Raw genomic sequence first — 6,366 nt, forward strand, 5'->3', positions numbered from 1 at the left:
GATGGCCGCCTTCTGCCAGGCTGGCGAGGAGGGAAAAGAGGTCCCCAAGTTTGCACCTTTGAGACGGATCCATGTTTTGTGCGGGGCAAGTACCAACAGGTCAGGGTCAGCCCGTCACCCACCGATCAGACACCGCCACGCTTCTCCCAGCAGAGGGAGGGCACAGTGAGCACAGGGGCAGGTGCGGCGGCATCCCCGGGGTGGGTGTTACTTCCCCGGGGAAACGAGATACTGGATTTTAAGGAATGTCACTCCTCCTCCCGGGATTCCTCTGTGTTCCCTCTCAGCCCACTGAGTAGGAGCCATCGGTGGCCCAATGTGGTCTGGGGAGGGACCAGCCCTCATCCGGGCTGCCCTCGTCTCATCCACTGCTCCCGGGGCTCCTCTTGGTTCCACAGACAGGTGGCTTCTGCCCCAAGAGGGTTTTGAACAGACGAGCCCCAGGGCCCGGTGGCCTCCAGGGCCACCCTGCAGGCAAGGCCGAGGCCACACACACACACACACACACACACACACACCCAGTGTCACATGACACCCAGACCCCTGTCCAGGGGTCTTCTCTTCCTGGAGGAAGTGCCGGAGACCAAGTGAGAACAAAGCCAGGATCCAAAACTGCTGGAACCAGGAAAAGACAACTCTCCTCCCACGTCAGATCCCTCAGAGAGGAATCATCCGGAGCCCAATCACCTTCCCCCTCAAAGTTCAGACACTGGAGCTCAAAGTCTCTTCCTCCACTACGTCTTACGCATTGGAAGCTTCTCAGCCAAAGAGCCCCCGGGCCCACCGGGGGGCTGCCTTCCCGTGCAGCCTAGGAGCAGCAGGCTGGGCCCGAAAATAGAGCCGCTGTGAATCCACGTGGCCCGGGATCCGGCAGCCCAGTCGCCCGTCCCTCGTGGTGGGTTCCGACAGGCTGGATGCCTCCTGGGCAGTGCAGGGTGGCTCTCGGGGAGGGGACCCACCGTTCGTCCCCTTGGGAGTTAACGTTAGAGCACATAGAGCTCTCATCCCCAGAACCGGGCCCTGTCCCAGGACAGACTGCATTCTTTTGCTCAGAAGATTCCAGGTACGTCCAGGTATACTTGGCTGCCTCGCAGCTGGACCTTCCTTGGGGAGCACATGAGGCTCGGAACAGTCCCACCCACACCTGGGGGACAAATATTCAGGCACCTGTTTCAAATCCCACGTCTTTTTTTTTTTTTTTCAAATCACATGAAATTGCCATTGTTTGTAGGTCAAATAAGATCAAACATCAGCAATTTCACGTGGTCCAGCCTGACACATCCCAAGGTCAGGTTGATTGCCGTCACATGGTGGGGGGGGGGGGGCGGGCAACAAGTTCATTGGGGAAAAGCAGCAGAGATGCAAGTCCAAATCCTGGCTCTGCTCGCCACTAGAGGTAGATGTTGGGTAGGTCACTCGGCCTCTCTGTGCCTCACTTTTCTCCTCTGTGAGGTGAGGATTAAATTGTGAGGATTCCATTTGTTGATTCAGGCAAAGTTCTCAAACAGTGCCCGGCACGTGCTCTGTAGGTGCTCGCTAACGGTCGTCGTTGGTCGCAATGCTGCCAGTAACCGAAGGTGGAACTCGGGTGAGTGGAGAGAAAGACAAGTACGTGGGCCACTAGGAACCCAACCGGGTCTGCGTTACAAAGTGAAGAGCTGACAGGTGGTGTGAAAAACAGCGAGTGTAAAACTGAGACGCTGAACGTGACAGAACCTTGTGGCAAGAAGTAAGGTAGACCTAAATAGGCATCCCATGTTCATGGACCAGAAGACTTACTCCCCACATCAGAAGGAACGAAAGGATAAATTTAATCAAGGGAGTACAAGACCCGTGTACCGAAAATGACAAAACTTTGCCGAAAGGAACTAAACAAGACCCAAACGGTCTCATCCTGTGTTCACAGATTGGAATATTTAACATTGTTAAGATGGCAATACGCCCCCATGGCAGCTGCAGATCCCCCGTAATCCCTATCACAGTCCCAACAGCCTTTTTGCAGAAATAGAAAAGCTGAGCCCAAAACTCATAGGGAATTTTAACGGCCTCTAAATATCAGCCAAGAAAATCTCAAAGAACGAAGTTGGAAGACTTGTACTTCTTGATTTCAAAACTTAGTTACAGCAGTAAAAATGGTGTGGTGCTGGCACAAGGGGAGACATTGAAGATCGATGGAACAGAATTGAGGGCCCAGAAGGAAACCCTTACTTCTCTGGTCAGTTGATTTTGATAAGGGCACCAAGACTAGTCAACGGGAAAAGAACAGTCTTTTCAACAAGTGGTGTTGGGACCACTGGTTATCTACATGCAAAAGGAAAAAGAAGTTGGATTCTTAGCCCACGCCGTCTACAAAATATTAACTCAAAATGGATCAGAAACCTACATATAAGAATTAAAATCATGGGGGCCCCCGGGTGGCTCAGTCGGTTGAGTGTCCAACTCTTGGTTTCAGCTCAGGTCATGATCTCACAGTTGGTGAGTTCAAGCCCCACGTCGGGCAGCGTGGAGGCCTGCTTGGGATCTCTTTCTCCGTCTCTCTCTGCCCCTCCCCTTCTCTCTCTCAAAATAAATAAACTTTAAAAAAAAATGGCTGATTTCTGGAGTGCCTGGGTGGCTCATCAGTTGGAACGTCTGACTTTGGCTCAGGTGATGATTTCACGGTTCATGAATTCGAGCCCCACATCAGGCTCTGTGCTGTCAGCACATATTTTCTCTCTTCCTTCTTGCTCTGCCCCTACCCTGCTTGGGCACGCACGCACTCTCTCTCTAAATAAATAAATAAACTTTAGTATAAGTAAATAAACGAATAAATGGCTGATTTGTAAAAAAAAAAAAAAAAAGAAAAAAAATCATGAAACTCCAAAGACAACTTAGGGAAGATCTTAATGACTTGAATCTGACCATGGTGTCTCACATATGACACCAAAAGCACGAGCAACAAAAGAAAAAACACGTGTGTATAAATTGCAGTTTATCAAAACAGATGAATCGATGCACTTTTGTGCATCAAAACACACTATCAAGAAAGTGAAAAGACACCCCACTTAATGGGAGGAAATATTTGCAAACCCCGACAAGGGCCCCGGAATATGTAAAGAACTCTTAACAACAAAAGACAACCCAATTTAAAAGGGGGCAAAGGATGGGGCGCTGGGTGGCTCAGTCGGTTAAGTGTCCGACTTCAGCTCAGGTTGGGATCTCATGGTTCATAAGTTTGAGCCCCGCGTCGGGCTCTGTGCTGGCAGCTCAGAGCCTGGAGCCTGCTTCGGATTCTGTGTCTCCCCTCTCTCTGTCCCTCCTCTACTCATGCTCTAATAATAAATAAACGTTTAAAAAAATTTTTTAATTAAAAAAAAAGGGCAAAGGATGCCAATAGACATTTCTCCAAGGAAGATGCACAAGTGGCCAATAAGGGCTTCTGCCTGTGGTGATATGAATGATCTAGGATTGACCGGTGACAGCAGCTCTGTGAATGTACCAAAAGTCACCAAACCGTACGTTTTCAATGGGTGATGACACAGTATTTGAATTGTATCAATAAAAACTTACAAATAAAAAGTTACTGGAACAATACATAGCATTTATTTTAATTGTTTAGATACCGTACCCTAACCTCACGCGGCTATGGCGGAGGCGGACTGCCCAAGACATGTGAAACTGGCCAAGTTTATTTTTTTTTTATTTTTTAAAATATTTTTACTTATTTTTGAGACAGAGCATGAGCAGGGGAGAGGCAGAGAAAGAGGGAGACACAGAATCTGAAGCCAGCTCCAGGCTCCAAGCTGTCAGCACAGAGCCTGACGCGGGGCTCGAACTCACGGAGTGTGAGATCATGACCTGAGCAAAGTCGGACGCTCAACCGACTGAGCCACCCAGGCGCCCCTGGCCAAGTTTGTTGAAAAAGCAGCTGCTTCTGTGTGAGCTCTTCCAAAATGCATGTCAGCCCCGGTGCACATGTTAGCGCAGGCGTGTCGAAGGCAGTTCACATGACCAAATCGAGCTGTAAATTTAAGCCTTTTGGACCGTCTTGTACAATCAGCGCTGAATTACAAAATGATTACAAAATTTGAAAAAAGAAAGTACTGTCAAAAATGAAATAAAACAGGTATCATCTGAAGTTCATGACTCAAGGCAAAGAAGTGCAGGGTATTATCCACATTGTGGAGATGCACACCATAAACAAACTCAAATTTGGCTCTGAGACCTGGAACCGGGGGTGGGGAGAGGGAGCCGCTTCTGCCGCTGCCCTTTGCTTTGTCATCCTGGCGGGACATTTTCTCCCCGCCGCTCGGCAGGTGCCTGGAAGTCCCCGCCCCTTCTGTCCTGAATCTCCCGGAAGTGCTCACACCTTCCCTGGCGGGGCGTCACCTGCCTCTTCCTGAGCTGCGAACCCTTCTGATGTGGCCCTGCGGGACCCGGGAGCTTCCGCGGCAAACGCCCCCTCCGTGGACACCTATTCTCTCCCATTCTGGAAGTCTGAGGTCAAGGGTGTGGGCAGGGCTGGTTCCTCCGGAGCCTGTCTCCTGGGCGTGCAGACGCCGCCTTCTCCCTGTGTGAGCTCAGCCCTTTGTCTCTCCCACTTCTTAGAAGGACACCAGTCAGATTGGGTTCAGGCCTGCCATAGACTGAATGTTCGGGTCTCCCCCCCCCACCCCTGTCCCCCAAAAACCGTGTATGTTGAAGACCTGAGCCCCACTGCGAGGGTATTAGGAGGTGACGGGACGCGTGCCCTCAGAAGAAGAGACACAAAACAGCGTGTTCCCTACCCGCCCCCCACCATGTGTAGGAGGCAGGAAAAGAGCTCCCACCAGGCCTGGGCCTTATCTTGGGCCTCCGGCCTCCAGAACTGTGAGACGTAAATGCGTGTGGTTTGAGCCAGGGCCCCCTTCTTAAAGGAAACGATTCTTCTGACACTGGATCAAATGGGAAGAAAGGTTTCTTGTTTTTAATATTCAGTAATCTCTATGCCGAACATGGGGCTTGAGCTCCCACTCGCCAGACCCCAAGATCAAGAGTCACTCTACCGACTGAGCCAGCCAGACGCCCTGGTAAGGAGGACTGTTCCTTCCAGACTCTTGCAGTGGGCATATTGCAGTAGGGAGAGAGTTGGGCCCGGTTGCAAATACAAGGACGGCTGGGGGCTGACAGCCAGGGAACAGGGGGTGTCAGTGTTGGGGCATCAGGGCTGGGGAGATTCTTGCTGGAGGCAGACCAAGGACTTGCACGCGGAGGTCAGAGTGGGGGTGGCCGAGGCACCGGATCAAGTGCTGAGAGTGATTGCCTGCGGGGAGGGGAGGTGTCTGTCTATAAACTGACTTAGCAGATTCCTGCTAAAACCTGGCTAGGCAGGCCCAAGCCAGGGGGCGGGGGGCTAGTGGAGAGGAGGCCCAGAGGAGCCTGGCCAAAGGTTGGTCCCCCTAATGGCCTCATTTTTGCTTCGTCACCTTGTTAAAGACTACCTGCAAACACAGTTACGTTCTTAGGTACGGGGGTTGGGACCTCAGCAGAAGAATTTGGGGAGGGTACCGTTCAGCCTGCAAAAGGAGCCCCTGGAGAAATGTCCCATCCCAGGGCTGGGGCAAAGACTCATCGTGGGCCCGAAACGCCTCGTGGGACAGAAAATAGAGGCGATGAAAGGCCTCGGGGAAACGACGAAAAGACACGGGGTCCAGCTTGATTCCTGATCTGGGGCCATTTCAGCATCAAAGCAATGATAGTGAAAGACGAGTAGCCTGTGTGACAAGGCGAGGCTTCCCGAGCCCACCACCATTTCCCACCACAGTAGCCACCCAGTCGGTGGCTCAACCTGGGGCTGCCAGGCGGGTGCCAGGGGAGCGGCAGCCAGGGAGGGGCACAGGGTCTCTCTGGAGTGACACAAATGCGAAAACTGAATTGTGGGGGCGGCTGTACGGCTCTGAACGCCAAATATTAGTGCTTGGGTACTAAAAACGATTGGCTGTGCACTTTCAGTGGTAGAATGGACGCTTAAAAAAAAAAAAAAGGGTCCGTGAACCCAAACTGGAACAAATGCATGAACAGGCACATGATATGCCGTAGTGGAATGCCACACGACAGACGCAGGAAGAGTCAGGGGTTAGAACTGCCCCTTGGCAACCATTTTCATAGAAACCGATTCAGGCAGATTATGCAGGGAAGCTTAAATCAGAGAGTGCGAGTTTGAGAAGTTTACCGGGTGTTTCCAAATTATCTCCGCAGGGATTCTTACTCGTTGTGAAGGGGAAAAACCATTCGTTTACAGTGGAGAAGGCGAAGTGCACGTGGCCAGATGGGACACGCAGGCACCCACTCCGTCAGTCATGTCACTCACATCACTCGCTCTTGTCACTCCAGCGCCTTCCAGCAGGA

This window comes from Panthera tigris, chromosome C2, assembly GCF_018350195.1.
Source record: "Panthera tigris isolate Pti1 chromosome C2, P.tigris_Pti1_mat1.1, whole genome shotgun sequence".
NCBI lineage: Eukaryota > Metazoa > Chordata > Mammalia > Carnivora > Felidae > Panthera > Panthera tigris.